Source organism: Bos indicus, chromosome 25 (assembly GCF_029378745.1).
Source record: "Bos indicus isolate NIAB-ARS_2022 breed Sahiwal x Tharparkar chromosome 25, NIAB-ARS_B.indTharparkar_mat_pri_1.0, whole genome shotgun sequence".
In the NCBI taxonomy this organism is placed as follows: Eukaryota; Metazoa; Chordata; class Mammalia; order Artiodactyla; family Bovidae; genus Bos; species Bos indicus.
This window is the reverse complement of record NC_091784.1, coordinates 36,591,036-36,608,199: the sequence shown is the minus strand read 5'-3', so window position 1 is coordinate 36,608,199 and position 17,164 is coordinate 36,591,036. Positions and strand designations below refer to the sequence as shown.

Sequence of the window (17,164 nt, the reverse complement as noted above, 5' to 3'; positions counted from 1 at the left end):
GGGAGGAGACCCCAAGAGGCAGAAGCGGGACGCTGAAAGGAGCAGAGCGAGGCCTACTCTGGGCCAGATGACTCCCGCGCCCCGGGGTCGCCGAGCAGACTCGCTCAGCTCCGCTCAGCCGCGGGCATCTCACCCGCCGTCAGGCCGCAAGGCCCCCGCGGGGCAGCACGAGTGCACGGGGCCATACACCTGTGAACTTCCAGGGACACCTATGGGCATCCGAGTACACGAACACAGACCTCTGTGCACACGCCGGGCTCCTGTGCTGACCCCGGTGGGTGGAAGGAAGGGCCCAGCGCGCCGACCGGAACTGGAGGGACTGCAGGGCCGCCTCTGACTCTAACAAGCTAGTGGCCCAGACTCTTAACTCCTGGTGGGGGCTCCCCACCCCCATGAAGTGAGGTGAAACACCTGCAGTTATACCTGCAAGGAGCCGGGAAAGTGATGGATGTGAATGTCCTTTAAAACCCGCAAAGTGCTACTGAGGCTGGGACACCCTCCCTGTCCCCCTCTCACCTCCTGCCCAGCTCCCATGCTCCCTCTTCCCACCAAAGCTGACCTCTCACCTACCTCTTTCTAGTTTTATGCTTTCCAAGGTGTTTGCTCCACAACCTGATAATCGGATCCCATTGGCTGAGCTAATGTGACACGATGGAGGATTTGAAGTTCCCGGACTCCCGCAAGCAAAGCCACCCCAAGAGTTAAAGGGATCAGAGCCATCTCTTCAGTTCAAAGCCAAGCAGGCCAATAGGTAAGTTCCCCATTTCTGATTTTTGAAACTGCTAATACACTATGCATCTCATAAAGCTGCGGTTATGGTGGAATATGTTCATTCGTGGGAAAAGACCTCAAAAAGCTAAAAGACGAGGAAAAAGTCACCAGTGGCCGAAAGGAGAGGCAATTGTACTCTCATTCCTCGCCTTTCTCCCGAAGCCTCCCCTCTGTGATCAGAAATGCTTGGATTGGTCCAACTTTCACCCACCTCCAGTTCTGTCAACCAATCAGAATGGAAAGTTTCCCAAAGTTCCAGTTCTCTCCTGTCCAGTCTATAGGTGGTGCTGCATTCTTCTATAAAAGGCTCAAATATGGTTGCATTATTGGAATTTTCTCAGATTTGAATGCTCAAGATTTAAATCCAATCAGTTGTTAGGGGCTGCAATAGTGATATTCTTGTTCTTTCATTTTTTTTTTCTTCTTTTTTCCCTAACTGGAATATGCCTATAAAAGGAAACTTGTTCTCTTTTACTATGATTACTCTCAGAGATAGTTTGTGATGCAAAGACCGGATAAATGCTTGAATTTCCCCCATTATTTATTAACTTTTAAAATAATGTGATAGTTCCCCAGCATCCTTCAATGGTGATCAATTATTAACTTTTAGGACCATTAAGAACTCATGGATTTTAAACAAGCTTAATGTAATGCATTAGGACTTCCCAGGTGGCTTAATGGTAAAGAATCCACCTGCCCATGCAGGAGATACGGGTTTGATCCCTGGCTCGGGAAGCTCCCCTGGAGTAGGATATGGCAAACCCACTCCAGTATTCTTGCCTGGGAAATCCCAAGGACAGAGGAACCTGGTGGGCTACAGTCCATGGGGTTGCAAAGAGTCAGACATGACTTAGTGACTAAAACACAAAATATTGTGATGCAACCCAACGCAGTTATTGTTCTTCTTAACGCTGAAGCTATCCAATTCTTTTGATAAATTGATATTTTAAAGCGACATAGAAGACAGTGCTAGGTCTTCAGGAAGTGCAGTGTGGATGCAGAGGGGAAGGTGTCCTGGACCAGCTTGGCAGGTTGGCAGGTACAACGATATATCCTGGAAGTGAGACCCAAACTGAAACTCAAAAATTCCTCACCAGATAACAAAGGGCAGGGTCCCTCCTGTGGGTGGGGAAACCTGAGCTAAGCCCAGAGCTAAGAAACAGCCTGCTTTGCAAGAACAAGCAATGCTGGGTTACTCCCATCCTGTAGACTGGGACTGGCCAGTCAGCCAAGGGCTTTAAGCAGGAAAGTGACAGATTTGCCTTGTGAGTAGAGGTCGCCCTCTGGTGGCTACACGCAGAATGGCAGGGAAGGAAGACGTCCTGCCAAGAGGCTGTGCTTACAAGGCAAAGGGATCAAACCAGTCAATCCTAAAGGAAATCAACCCTGAATATTCATTGAAAGGAATACTGCTGAAGCTGAAGCTCCAATACTTTGGCCACCTGATGCAAAGAGCCAACTCATTGGAAAAGACGCTGATGCTGGGAGAGACTGAAGGCAAAAGGAGAAGGGGGCGGCAGAGGATGAGATAGATGGTTAGATAGCATCACAGGCTCAATGGACATGAATTTGAGTAAACTCTGGGAGACAGTGGAGGACAGAGGAGCTTGGCATCCTCCATGTAGGACATGGAGGATATGGACTGGCATGCTGTAGTCCACAGGGTTGCAAAGAGGCGGACGTGATTTAGTGACAGTACAACAACAATAAGGCTTAGATTCACAAGTTAGACTCTTCCAGATCAGAGGAGAACTCACACAGTTCAGGGAGTCATTATTGAGATACATGGGAGGAGAAATGGTGCAGGGAAGCTCCTTAATGGCTCTGAGAATAGATCCTTTAGGAAGTCTAGTGATCCATCTTCTCTCCATGCACCTGGCATGTACATTTCCCCAAAGAAATGCTCACACACCAAATGTTTGTTATGCCCAACCAGGAAAATTCCTTTTCTAGTTTGCACAAAGACCACCTCTCAGTGGATGCAACCCCAGACACACGCAGACAGTACTTTTGTGTGTCTGGGTTGGGCTCTGTTTGTGGAATGTCTCATATGCTGTGCCCAAGAGTTCATACCTTCTAACAATGAGGATCCAGCGCCAGTGAGTGGGAACAATGACATGATGAAAGCAGTGTTTTAAGAAAAGCCATCTCTCATCTTGCCAGCATGAGAGAAAGTTAGATGGGAGATGAGAGGCAAGACCTCTGCTCACTGAAGAGTGGTCACAGAGGAAGTCCACGGGAGGGATGGGGGCCTGGAATAAGAGAAGAAGTTAAGAAGCACATAGAAGGAAGCCAGGAGGCCAGGAAGTGTGACTGGGGGTCTGGAAGGTGCGGAGAGAGGAAGGAGGTGAAGGTGATTCTGGCATCCCCAACATGGAACCAGGGAATGATGTTGTCTGGTGGCAGCAGGTAGTACAGGATATAGAGCTCGTTGGATACAAAGATTCTAGGCTTTGCCAGTAGATAGGTTGGCTTTTTCAGCTTCCTTGATGGCTCAGATGGTAAAGAATCTGCCTGCAATGCAGGAGACCAGGTTCCATCCCTGGGTCAGGAAGATCCCCTGGAGAAGAGAATGGCAACCCACTCCAGTATTCTTGCCTGGAGAACTCCCCAGACAGAGCAGCCTGGCAGGCTGTAGTCCTTGGTATCACAAAGAGTTGAACATGACTGAGTAACTAACACACACACACACACATATGCACAGGTTGGCTTTTCAGGGCCAGAGGGACGAGCAGTTGGGGAGGACACACAGGGGCTAGAGCTCAGGTGAAAGGACCAGTAGAAGAAGTGGGGAGAAGCCCACATCAGGATCTGCATGCACAGTGGTTGAGTGGGCATGGCGCCGGCCACAGGGCTGAAGTCTGACCCAGTGGGATTCTGTCCGGGGCTGGAGCTTCCCAAACAGCTGTAAAGATGCTCTAATCTCCCTTAACCTCCTCCAGCCTCCTGGGTCAACTCCTCTACCATTTCTAAAGGCTCCGCCCCAGCCAAGCCCTTCCCTGTGCTGACCCATCTCTGCTTTCTCTCAAAAGTCTTCCAGATGTTTGTTCCTGGCTCCCTGCTGGGTGAATGGGCAAGCACCCAGCAGAGAAATCCAAGGGTTGTGTAGCGGGGGAGCCAGTGGGTGACAGTTTCCTCAATCCACACACAAAGACGCCAGAGCTGCTGTCCTAGAAGCTTGAGTACATCTCATTCACTTCCCAGGACTATCCTGTGTAAGTTCAGTTGATGAAAAACTCGACTAGTGCCCTTGTGACTCAGGTCACAAGGTCTCCCTGGTGAGGGGCTTCCTTGATGGATCAGATGGTTAAAAAAAAAAATCCGTGTGTAATGCGGGAGACCCAGGTTCGACACCTCAGTTGGAAAGATCCTTTGGGGAAGAGAATGGCTATCCACTCCAGTATCTTGCCTGGAGAATTCCATGGACAGAGGAGGCCTTGCGGGCTACAGTCCACGGGGTCTCAAAGAGTTGGACATGACTGAGGGACTAACACTTTCACTTCACTGTGTTATATTTCAGTAAAAAGTTTAAAGATCCCACAACTCTGAAGTAAGTAGCTCCACAGTACCAGGGGGAAACTGAGGCTTGGAAGGTTAAGTGGCTTGGCCAAGGTCATGCTCAGTTGCTGGTGCAAGGTCTGTGGGACTCGCTGCTGGATGCTCTTTCTGTGCTGACCACTCAGTGGCCCTTTCTCCCTAGTGCTTCCCCATCGATGCTGAGATGGTCCGTGGCCCACTCTGGGTCCACAAATCCAGGTTCTCTGTCAAGCCTCTCCTTGGAAATATATGTCATCCAACGTTGTCCTATCTCTGCTCCCCCAAAATGACCAGTGTCACAGCACCAGGGCAGCCATGTGGCACACTTCTCTTTGAGGACCCAGGATCTGGAGGCTGGAACCAGAAGGAACAGGCTGCCTCCTCTGAGGCCTGAGCTCAAACTCGTCCTGTTTCGTCTCGATTCCTGTGAGGGCCTGGGTCTGGGTCTGAATCCATCGGCCAGGCTGACAGTTGAGTTGAGGGGCTTTAGTTCCAAGTTTGGAGCCCACATGACAGCAGCTCCTGGGACTGATGTGCAAAATACCATTCTGGGGACTCCCCTGGTGGTCTAGTGGTGAAGAAGCCACTGTGCAATACAGGGGACACAAGTTGGATCCCTGGATGGGGATCTAAGATCCCACATGCTGCAAAGCAACTAAGCCCACACAACTCCTGAGACTTGCGACTCTGGCCTGGCAGAGCTCATGTGCCACAGTTGGAGAGCCTGAGCGACAGAACTGCTGAAATCGACATGCTGCAACTAAGACCCTCCACAGCCAAATAAACAAATAAATATGCATATTTTTTTAAGAAGACAGTGAGCACATCCATCACTCCCCAAAGTGTTCTAAAAAGAAAGGCCATTTAAAATGATTTGCCTGGTACCTCAGTCCAGCGGGCTGTGCCCCTTGCCCGGATGTGGTCTGTGGTCAGCATGGGCCAGAGGGAGATTGTGCCAGGGCCCTGCCACCAGGACTCTCTACCCTTCTCCCTGCCAGGCTGCGGCTCCTTAGACCAAGTCTCACCCAAGACAGATGTCTGCTGCGGAAGGGCTAGAAAGCCAGATGACAGTAGGGAAAAGGGAGGGAGGGGACATTTCCTGTACCCTTAGAGAGGCTGGGGTCAGAGCATGGCAGCAGAGCTTGCCTGGGGAGGCTCAGCAGTGGGTGAGAAGCATGGCCCATGGCTTCCTCCCAGTTTTGGATGGCTTCCTGCAGAGAAGTGTACCCTTAGAAGGGGGATGGTGGTGAGGGAGGCTGCCTGTGGCCGGTCACATGGAACAGGAAGGCTGCCAAGCTGACAAGTCATTAGCAAGTGGGATTTACCTGACTCAAGTAGGCCCTGGAGGGACATTAATGGGAGCGGCACACCTGTCGTGTTTCCAAGTTTTGCGACCCAGCGCACTTCCCACAACCCTCAGCAGTAACAACACCTCCTCTTTGGCCCACTCACCTCTGGATGCCAAGTCTCCCTTCCAGACCCAGAAGCCTCATCTTAACCTTCCTGTGCTTTTCTGCTTCATGTAGCGGCCCCTCCCCAACCCAGATGCTTTCCATGGGGGGTCATGTCCCCTTCAGACTCTTGTCTCTCCATTGGGGTCAAATCTGGCCCCTTTTCTAAGAAATCTGCTCAACTGGCATCACAGGTCTTGGGAACACTTTTCCCCTTTGATTACATCTCTGCCTCCGGGGCTTGTCTCACTTTCTCACTGGACTCCTTGACTTCTTCTACTCCTCTCCAGACTCGGGCCATTGCCACCCCCCCCCCATGCCTGCAACCCCAGTTTTGTTGGGCTTGGATTTCAGACAAAGAACTGATGGGAGATGAAGTCCCCGCCTCCCTCCCCCACCCCTACTCCTATACAAAGGTCTCATTACTCACCTACAACCTGGCACAACCCCACTGCTCCAGAGAAGGGCATCTACTGCTCACAGGGAAGAAGGGCAGGGGGCTTCTTGGAGGAAGATCTGATCCTCGCACCCTAGCTCTTGGTAGCTGGTTCTCACTGATGAGAGTCCATTTGCCCCTCAGGGTAAGAATCCAGGGAAAAACACATATAATGCTGATCTTGAAGTCTGGGCTCTTCATAAACATACAATAACTAGGTCCTGCTTTCCAAAAAGGGCCAGACCAGATCACATGCAGCGTTTTCCAAGCCAATGGTTGAGAAAGCAACTCTTAAGCCCCTTCCCCCTCATAAGATCAGAGTTGGGAGAAGAAAGAGAAAGAGGTTTGGGGAGGACTTTTAGAGCCCTACCTGCAAAGGGGAAGTCAACCAGGTTGGTGGTGAAAGGCTTTAAGACTCAAAGGACCTTGCGATGTCCCCAGTGTTTAGGGGCTGTGCTTGTGCGAGAAATGGAGTGACTGACTAGATATGCCCATCCATGAAAGAAGGGTGGACAAGTGGATGCCCTCCAAGTGTATCTAGGCCAAGGATGCCCAAGCCTGGAGCTGTTTTTGTTTTTTTTCCCCATCCCTCTCTCCCATCTCTCTTTTCATCCTCTGACCTGGGAGAGTGATGGAGTTCCTACAGGGAAACCTACATGGAATCCATGGGCAGAAAACCAGGGCCCAATGCTGAGGTATGGAAGTTCCCAGGGGACCTTAAGGGAAAACTCCAAAGAAGCCATGAGAAGACTCACAAGGTAAAGAAATTAGCTTCAAAGACCTGGAGCCCAGAGAACACAGGACAGAGCAATCAAGAACTTGGGGGCTCCCTTTCCACTGGTGAGTGAGGGGGTGGCGTGACATCCCTCCACTGCCTCTATTTCTGGCCAAGCAGGTGCCCCCCCCTCCAACTCCCACCCCCTGCTTGCAGCCAACTCACCCTCGCTCTAGACAGGAAATTTCTGTCTGTGATGAAGATCGAAGTGTTGATTGCTAATCCCACTGAGCTTTTCTAGGTGCCAACATTAGTGAATGTAGAACTCATCTATCACCTGAGAAGGGCCCAGATAAGTTACAGGACTGCCATATTTTTATCTAGCGACAAAAGAAAAATTCTTCCATTGAATAAACTCTGAGATGGCAGAAGACAGAATTGCACTGTTACATTTGAACAAGTTCTTCTCGTTTAAGTTATGGATCCAGACAAAGCCAGTCAGCAAATAGGATGGACACAAGTCAGAGGACGCTATGACCTCGTAAGGTCACTCAGACTGTTTCAGTTGGCCATCTCCTTTCCTTCATGCCCTGACTGTGATGATGAAGGTGATGATCATAATAAATTCATTGGCTCATATAACCAACCTCTGTACTAACTCCTTAAATCTTAATAATTTAATCCTCACAACAGTTTTCTCTATTGGAGCAAATGATTTTACGTGGCCCTAAGGCTAGGCTTAAGGACCTAAGGAGCGGTGGCTGCACGGGTGCAGGAGGGCCGAGAGGAGCTACTCCATGTTCAAGGTCAGGAGGGGCGGCCGTGAGGAGATACCCCTCATCCAAGGTAAGAGAAACCCAAGTAAGACAGTAGGTGTTGCAAGAGGGCATCAGAAGGCAGACACACTGAAACCATAATCACAGAAAACTAGTCAATCCAATCACACGGACCACAGCCTTGTCTGACTCAATGAAACTAAGCCATGCCGTGTGGGGCCACCCAAGACGATGGGTCATGGTGGAGAGGTCTGACAGAATGTGGTCCACTGGAGAAGGGAATGGCAAACCACTTCAGTATTCTTGCCTTGAGAACCCCATGAACAGTATGAAAAGGCAAAATGATAGGATACTGAAAGAGGAATTCCCCAGGTCGGTAGGTGCCCAATATGCTACTGGAGATCAGTGGAGAAATAACTCCAGAAAGAATGAAGGGATGGGGCCAAAGCAAAAAGAATACCCAGCTGTGGATGTGACTGGTGATAGAAGCAAGGTCCAATGCGGTAAAGAGCAATATTGCATAGGAACCTGGAATGTTAGGTCCATGAATCAAGGCAAATTGGAAGTGGTCAAACAGGAGACGGCAAGAGTGAACATTGACATTCTAGGAATCAGCGATCTAAAATGGACTGGAATGGGTGAATTTAACTCAGATGACCATTATATCTACTACTGCAGGCAGGAATCCCTTAGAAGAAATGGAGTAGCCCTTGTACAGAACAAAAGAGTCCAAAATGCAGTACTTGGATGCAATCTCAAAAACGACAGAATGATCTCTGTTCGTTTCCAAGGCAAACCATTCAATATCACAGTAATCCAAGTCTATGCCCCAACCAGTAATGCTGAAGAAGCTGAAGTTGAATGGTTCTATGAAGACCTACAAGAACTTTTAGAACCAACACCCCAAAAAGATGTCCTTTTCATTATAGGGGACTGGAATGCAAAAGTAGGAAGTCAAGAAACACCTGGGGTAACAGGCAAATTTGGCCTTGGAATACAGAATGAAGCAGGGCAAAGACTAATAGAGTTTTGCCAAGAGAACACACTGGTCATAGCAAACATCCTCTTCCAACAACACAAGAGAAGACTCTACACTTGGACATCACCAGATGGCCAACACCGAAATCAGATTGATTATATTCTTTGCAGCCAAAGATGGAGAAGCTCTATACAGCCAGCAAAAACAAGACCAGGAGCTGACTGTGGCTCAGATCATAAACTCCCTTATTGCCAAATTCAGACTTAAATTGAAGAAAGTAGGGAAAACCACTAGACCATTCAGGTATGACCTAAATCAAATCCCTTAGGATTATACAGTGGAAGTGAGAAATAGATTTAAGGGACTAGATCTAATAGACAGAGTGCCTGATGAACTATGGACGGAGGTTCGTGACATTGTACAGGAGACAGGGATCAAGACCATCCTCATGGAAAAGAAATGCAAAAAAGCAAAATGGTTGTCTGGGGAGGCTTACAAATAGCTGTGAAAAGAAGAGAAGTGAAAAGCAAAGGAGAAAAGGAAAGATATAAGCATCTGAACACAGAGTTCAAAAGAATATCAAGGAGAGATGAGAAAGCCTTCCTCAGCAATCAATGCAAAGAAATAGAGGAAAACAACAGAATAGGAGAGACTAGAGATCTCTTCAAGAAAATTAGAGATACCAAGGGAACGTTTCCTGCAAAAATGGGCTCGATAAAGGACAGAAATGGTATGGACCTAACAGAAGCAGAAGATATTAAGAAGAGGTGGCAAGAAGTTCTTCATGACCAAGATAATCACAATGGTGTGATCACTGACCTAGAGCCAGACATCCTGGAATGTGAAGTCAAGTGGGCCTTAGAAAGCATCACTATGAACAGAGCTAGTGGAGGTGATGGAATTCCAGTTGAGCTATTTCAAATCCTGAAAGATGATGCTGTGAAAGTGCTGCACTCAATATGCCAGCAAATTTGGAAAACTCAGCAGTGGCCACAGGACTGGAAAAGGTCAGTTTTCATTCCAATCCCAAAGAAAAGCAATGCCAAAGAATGCTCAAACTACCGCACAATTGCACTCATCTCACACGCTAGTTAAGTAATGCTCAAAATTCTCCAAGCCAGGCTTCAGCAATACGTGAACTGTGAACTTCCTGATGTTCAAGCTGGTTTTAGAAAAGGCAGAAGAACCAGAGATCAAATTGCCAACATCCACTGGATCATGAAAAAAGGAAGAGAGTTCCAGAAAAACATCTATTTCTGCTTTATTGACTATGCCAAAGCCTTTGACTGTGTGGATCACAATAAACTGTGGACAATTCTGAAAGAGATGGGAATACCAGACCACCTGACCTGCCTCTTGAGAAATTTGTATGCAAGTCAGGAAGCAACAGTTAGAACTGGACATGGAGCAACAGACTGGTTCCAAATAGGAAAAGGAGTTCGTCAAGGCTGTATATTGTCACCCTGCTTATTTAACTTATATGCAGAGTACATCATGAGAAACCCTGGGCTGGAAGAAACACAAGCTGGAATCAAGATTGCCAGGAGAAATATCAATAACCTCAGATATGCAGATGACACCACCCTTATGGCAGAAAGTGAAGAGGAACTAAAAAGCCTCTTGATGAAAGAGGAGAGTGAAAAAGTTGGCTTAAAGCTCAACATTCAGAAAACTAAGATCATGGCATCTGGTCCCATCACTTCATGGGAAATAGATGGGGAAACAGTGGAAACAGTGTCAGACTTTATTTTTGGGGGCTCCAAAATCACTGCAGATGGTGACTGCAGCCATGAAATTAAAAGATGCTTACTCCTTGGAAGGAAAGTTATGACCAACCTAGATGGCATATTCAAAAGCAGAGACATTACTTTGCCAACAAAGGTCCATCTAGTCAAGGCTATGGTTTTTCCAGTGGTCATGTATGGATGTGAGAGTTGGACTGTGAAGAAAGCTGAGTGCTGAAGAATTGATGCTTTTGAACTGTGGTGTTGGAGAAGACTCTTGACACTCCCTTGGACTACAAGGAGATCCAACCAGTCCATTCTAAAGGAGATCAGCCCTGGGATTTCTTTGGAAGGACTGATGCTAAAGCTGGAACTCCAATACTTTGGCCACCTCATGCGAAGAGTTGACTCATTGGAAAAGACTCTGATGCTGGGAGGGATTGGGGGCAGGAGGAGAAGGGGACAACAGAGGATGAGATGGCTGGATGGCATCACTGACTCGATGGACATGAATTTGAGTGAACTCCGGGAGTCAGTGATGGACAGTGAGGCCTGGCGTGCTGCGATTCATGGGGTCGCAAAGAGTCAGACACGACTGAGCGACTGAACTGAACTGAACTGAACTGAAGGCTAGGTGTGCAGTAGGGCCGCATGCTGGTAAAATAAATTCGTGCTTCATCTGGTCTTCCATCCCCCAGGGAACATGAAGGATGGAAAGAGATACAGAAATAAGCTATGTACTTAACTCTATCTTTCTGTCATGGGGGGTCAGTCCAACACTCCCTACAGTCAGGCACCCCTGACCTTTATCAGCTTTTGTTTATAGTATTTCACCATCTACCCTATTGACTCTTCCTACCTAACCTTGTTCACTCTTAAAAGCCAAGCCCTCTGGGAGCTTTCCTCCCCAACAGCTCTTAGCTAAGTACATGCCTTTATTTATAGAGGGAGAAGGGACCCTGCCAAAGGAAGAGACTTTAGCAAATTCATGCAGCAGAACTAAGTTTCTGGGAGGAGAACGTATGGGTCTGATACTCGGTCAAAGGCAGAAACTGTATCTGTTAGAATGGAGGTGGATTACATGTGGACATGCTCACACGCAGAGGGAGAGCTTGAGTTCTGCAGGCATCTGACTCTACCAAGCAGTGGAGAGAGAACTGGCTCTTATTGGCACAGTAGCATGGCAGTAGGTGGGGGTCTCAGGCACTGGGATCAGGGGCTGGGGGCGGGGGGCAGGCTGTGAGGTGGGGGGTGGTGAGGCCAGGCCTAGATGAAGGTGAGGTGAGTAGAAGCCGGGAGGCCGCAGCTCTCCTCGTGCTCCTCAAACAGTTGCTCCAGAGCCTTCATGTACAGCGTGTGATAGCGGTCCACCTGCTCCTCGGTGGGCTGTGGACACTGGGGCACTGGGATGGGGCGGCCCACTGCAGGGACAGGGAGACACAGGTCAGGGGAGGGGTCTCGGCTGCCCATGCAGCTCACATTGGCCTTCTTCCCTGGACACGGGCGCTCACCCACAGTGGTGATGGGTCTGCAAGGGTACCAGGCCCCAGGACTTGGCTGAGAAGAGACCACGGCGCCAGAAGATGTAAGGAGAAATGCCCACGAACTTCTTGATGGTGAACTGGTGACCTGGTGACCTGGAACGGACGCTGCCAGGAGTCTGGGGCAAAAGCCTTAACTCTGAAGATGTCAAGAGACGAGAGAAGAGGGCTAGTCACATAAGGGGCTCTGGGAGGGCCCCCACATTCTTCCTCCACAGGTTCCCACTTCCCAAGGCCATTTGAAGCACTTTGTAGGCCAAATGATGTTACTACAAGGAAAGATCTGGAAGAAGGGACTTATGTTTCTTTTTAAAAAAAAATATTTTTATTTAGTTATTTGGTTCTGCCATGTCTTTGCTGGGGCATGTGGGATCTAGTTCCCTGATCAGGGATCAGATCCAGGTCCCCTGCATTGGGAGTATGGTGTCTTACCCACTGGACCACCAGGGAAGTCCGGGACTCATGGTTCTTAAGACGAATGTGTACTGGGCCACTGTATATACATTTTCTCATACAGTCTCAACTTCAACGCCGTGGCAAGGTGGGTGTTCACCCTATTTCACAAGTAAAGAAGCCTGCAAGGTCTTGCTTGAAGGATTTCATAAAGCAATGAACTATGGGCATCCAAGACACTGGGTCCAGCGATTTGCACTGTGATCCCGTCTCTCTCTGCGTAGGAGGAAGCCCAGGGAATGGGCACCAGGGCTGGGCACAGAGGAAACACCCAAGGTCTGCCTAGAGCGCCCTCTAGCGGTGGTCACGGTGGAAGCTCTGGGGACACACAGTCCACCTCCAGGGGGCGGGTGTGTAGGCATAGAGTGTAGATCCCCAGACATACAGTGAGGTGGGCCACCGCTCACCCGTGCCTCAGTGCCAGCCGGACAAAACCTTTACAGTTCTGGAGAATGAGGCAGTGCTCCCCTGGGATGGCATGCAAGGCCTCATGGGCTCCCCCAACCATAATGATCACAGCCTGGCCGAGCTGGGGCTGGGACAGAATAAAATCCAGGCTCTGATGGGTCATGGAACGTGCTCCTGTGGACAAGAGGGGGTGCAGGAACAGATCTTACCCACTCTTGGCTCCCTAGGCTCTTCTCCCTTTAGCACAGGAAGAGTGAGATCCCACCCCTTTCTTTCCAAACTCCCTACCCCTGTCCCCCTGCCCCCCAGTCCGTGAACCCTACAGCACCTCTCCCAGCAAGGATCCGGGACCCTTGCTCCAAAGCCACTTCCTGACCCTACACTGTGAGTTCAAGCCGAGTGCCTGTGGTAGGCTGTGAGTGGGGACCACTCCAGCCAGATGGAGTTGCCTTCTGTCACTTGACTCGAGACTTACCATAGGACATAACATAGTCTCAGTAGACTGGGAGGCAGAAGAGCCTGTTCAATATCACCACTGAGAACTGAAGCCCTGGGAACTGTTGGGAGGAGCCAGTGCCCTCCGTGAGGAAGTTACAGAAGCTTCCGATGGCCAAGATCCCATGTGGGTGGGTGACAGGTACATAGTCCCATCTGAGGGCAGCTCTGCTGTTTTTATCAGCTGTGGGGGGCAGGGGACAGGGTGAGGGAAATAAGCAGAGAAGCCTTACGGGAGAAGACCTCCCTCCGCACTAACAGACGTCAGAGTTCAGAATCAAAGATGGGGTCAAGGGCACACGGTTCACTCTTGAAACACCACCACACTCGCTGCCCCATTGACTGAACTGAAGCAGCCGTCATAGGGAGAGGTGAGGAGGGGTGATGAGGTGGCGGGGTAGGGGAGAGGGAGGGGGAGAGCATCCATTGGAGGGTGTCCTGTTACCTTAATGGGGAGATAATCACTCAGGTGTTTCCAAAGAGCCCAGTTCCTCGTCCACTGACAACGCCTTCCTCCTTGAGCAGAGCGATAAGGGCGGGGTAAGAATTCCTACAGACAGCCTTTATCACCTCTTCTGCCCGGGCCCTTGTTTAAGCACTCACCTCGGTGGGGTGTGTCCCGGTCCAGGAATAACCACACCGAGTAGAGAACAGAGAGCCACCAGAGGGAAGTGAAGAGGAGAAAGGAGGCAAGAAAGGAAAAGAAAGGGCCTGGGTACAAAGGAGAAAGGAGAATGATTTAGATTCTGGAACTGCAGTGACTTCTCCACCCTCACCAATGAGACCCCTGCCGGTCTCCCAGCTGGACTTCTGGGCACCCCCTCCCTGGCCCTAGAGGTCCGAGTGACAGTGGGCTCCAGCCTTTCTCTTCCACCCTCCCCTCTTTCCATCTTCCCTAGTGGACCCCAGCTCGGTTCCCCTCACCCATGAAGAGGAAACAGAACACGTATTTGTAGATGCTCAGTACTTTAGGGTTTTCATGCTGGGGGAGGGCAGTGGGGTGGTGGAGACTCCCAGGTGCTCCCCTTCTGCCAGCCGAGCTCCCGGACTGGATGCTGGAAGCCTTTCTGGTCTCAGTGACCAAGCCCTTGTGGCCTCCAGGGATCGCCTGTGGATGTGGAGACTATGTTCAGAGCCCCAGAGGTCTCCAGCCTCCCTGCACTTATCATGAACTTCTCCAGTGGGTTGGTCTGGGCTGGCCACTACCTGGGGCTGGGAGGCGGGGAGGTGGCAGGGGACATGCCACCGAGGTCCACCCCTGGGTGCAGTAGAAATCTTGTGGGAAAGGGTTGCGGAAGAAGCCAGAGAGTCCACCCACTGGATCCCAGCCCTGACTGCATGATATCACAGATACTGGACGAGTGCACCCTAGTGTTCGCAGGTCTGGGAGTGTCTAGGCTACTCAGAGGCGTTACTCGGCACGGGGGTCTCAACCCTAAGGACAAACACAGTAATACCACATGTATATTCCCAGTGTGAAGTTCAGTCCCCACCCACACTCCTCCAGGGCCCTGCGGCTGCCTAGGTGATAAGGAGGTGTCTGTGCGCAGGGACCCCATAGCACAGGGTGTGCTCTTGGAACAGCTGCCTGGGTGGCTCCACAGTGACCCCCTGCACCGTGTCCATGTGTGTTGAGGCGGGCCACCTGGTTCACTGTATGTGGATCGGGGCCTGCAGTGTGGGCAGAAGAGGAATAAGACAGGTGGTCACTGAGACCCCTTCAGGTAAGTCCCTCTCCCTCCTGAGGGATCTAGTGGGACAGAGTTCAGGGCTGGTGGGTTTGCCAAATGCCAGCCTGGGGGTGGGGCTGGCACCAAGTATTCAGGTCCCAACCTAGGACCTTCACCTCCCAACCATGCAGGGGGCCTTGAGCCCAGGAGTGGGGAGCGGGCTGGGGAGCCTGGGAGCAGAGCAGGCAGAGGTTTCAGGTGTGGGAGGGCAGGAGGCCCTGGGGCCTGGAACATTCGCAGGGCCACTCTCAGCAGCAACCCAGTATTTCCTGCATCTTTCCACCCAGGACCCCGGCAGGTTCAGAAACTGTGGGAGGGCTCGTTCTCCCTCAGAGAGAAGACTGGCACTGGGGAGGCTCGGGGCACAGGGGACCCCTGACTCCAGGCCTTGGGGGCGGGGCTCCTCCCCAGCAGCGCTGCCCTAGAAACCCTGCCTGACCACCCCCGGGGTCCTCACCGGTGTTCCAGTGCCAGCTTGACAAATCCCTTCTGACTGCAGATCTGCAAGCTCAGCAATCTGATCTGGGATCTGGGCATTGACTCCAGCTGGTACCAGGGCCCATCCAAGGCCAGAGGTCTGGGCCAATGGGGCTCACCATGTGGGTGTGTACCCTGAATAGCAGGGCTCCCCGTTTTTCCCCGGGGCCTGGCCCTGAGGTGTAGAGGATGTGCAGGAAGCTTTAATCCCTAAGGAGTAGCTTAGGCCCCCGTGGAGAGACCTCTGGGGGCATGGCTTTGTGGGAAATGCTAAGGATTGGGGAGCCCCTCCAAAAGAGAGTCCACTGGGCTGTGGGCACATGCTCCAAGTGGTCGGGGGCCAGTGTTCACCTTGACCAGAATCTTGTTCAAGCCTGACCAGAGGCAGTGAGCCAGCATTTTTTCCAGGTTACTGGAAGTCCCCTTTCTTCGTGTTGTTATTTGGCCATACTTGGCTTTGTGGGATTTTAGTTCCCCAACCAGGAATTGAACCTGGGCCCTAGGTAGTATGAACTGAGTCCTATTCATTGTACCACCTGGGAATTCCTGGATCATCACTTGAAAAAAAATTAGACTTCCCTGATAGTCCAGCAGTTAGGAATCTTCCTGGCAAGTCAGGAGACACGGGTTCGATCCCTGGTCTGGGAAGATTCCACATGCCGTGAGGCAATTAAGCTCATGCAGCACAGCTACTGAGCTGCAGCCACAGATACTAAAACCCAAGAGCTCTGGAGTCTGTGCTTGGCAACACAGAAGCCACGGCAATGAGAAGCCCACGGACTGCGAGTAGAGTGTAGCCCCGGCTTGGTGCAACTAGAGTAAGCACTGCATGCAGCCAGAAAGATTCAATGCAGCCAAAAATAAAATATAAAAAAGAATTAAATTTAAAAAGTTATTGCAACTATTTAAAATTATTTACTTATTTATTACTGGCTGTGCTGGGTCTTTGTTGCTGTGCAAGGGCTTTCTCTGGTTGCAGTGAACAGGGTCTACTCTGCCTTGCTGGGCATGGACTTCTCATTGTGGTGCCTTCTCTTGTTTCAGGATACAGGCTCTGAGCTCATGGCTTCGGTAGTTGTGGCATCTGGGCTCAGTAGTTGCAGCACCCAGGCTTAGTGGCTGAGGCTCTTGGGCTCTAGGCATCCCAGGCTTCAACATTTGTGGCCCTCGGGCTCAGTTGCTCCATGGCGTGTGGGATCCTCTCCAACCAGAGACTGAACCTGTGTCCCCTGAACTGGCAGGTGGGCTCCCATCCATTGTACCACCAGGGAAATCTAAATTATTATGATTTTTAACAGTTACTTTCCATTTATAGTTCTTAAAAATATTGTCAATATTCCCTGTGTTGAACAAACATTATTGAGTCTACCTGGCATTCAATAGTTTGTGGTGACCTCCACTCCCCACTCCTACGTTGCCCCTGTCCTCACTGGAAGGACACTTCTGTTTTTTGTGAAGGTTACTTTTTTTTTAATATTTATTTATTTGGCTGCATCAGGTCTTAGTGTCACACGGGATTTTCACTGCAGTGCAGGTTTAGCTGCTCTGCAGCATGTGAGACCTTACTTCCCTGACCAGGGATCAAACCTGTGTCCCCTGCATTGCAAGGCAGATTCTTAACCAATGGCCACCGGGCAAGTCCCAAGGTCACTTTCTTTTAGGAAAGTCTGA

General features: G+C 50.4%; 1 pseudogene; it reads right to left on the bottom strand.

Moving 5' to 3' along the window:
- Positions 1–11,655: 11,655 nt before the first annotated feature.
- On the bottom strand, positions 11,656–16,557 carry LOC109578175 (2-acylglycerol O-acyltransferase 3-like; annotated as a pseudogene).
- Between the last annotated feature and the right edge of the window lie 607 nt (positions 16,558–17,164).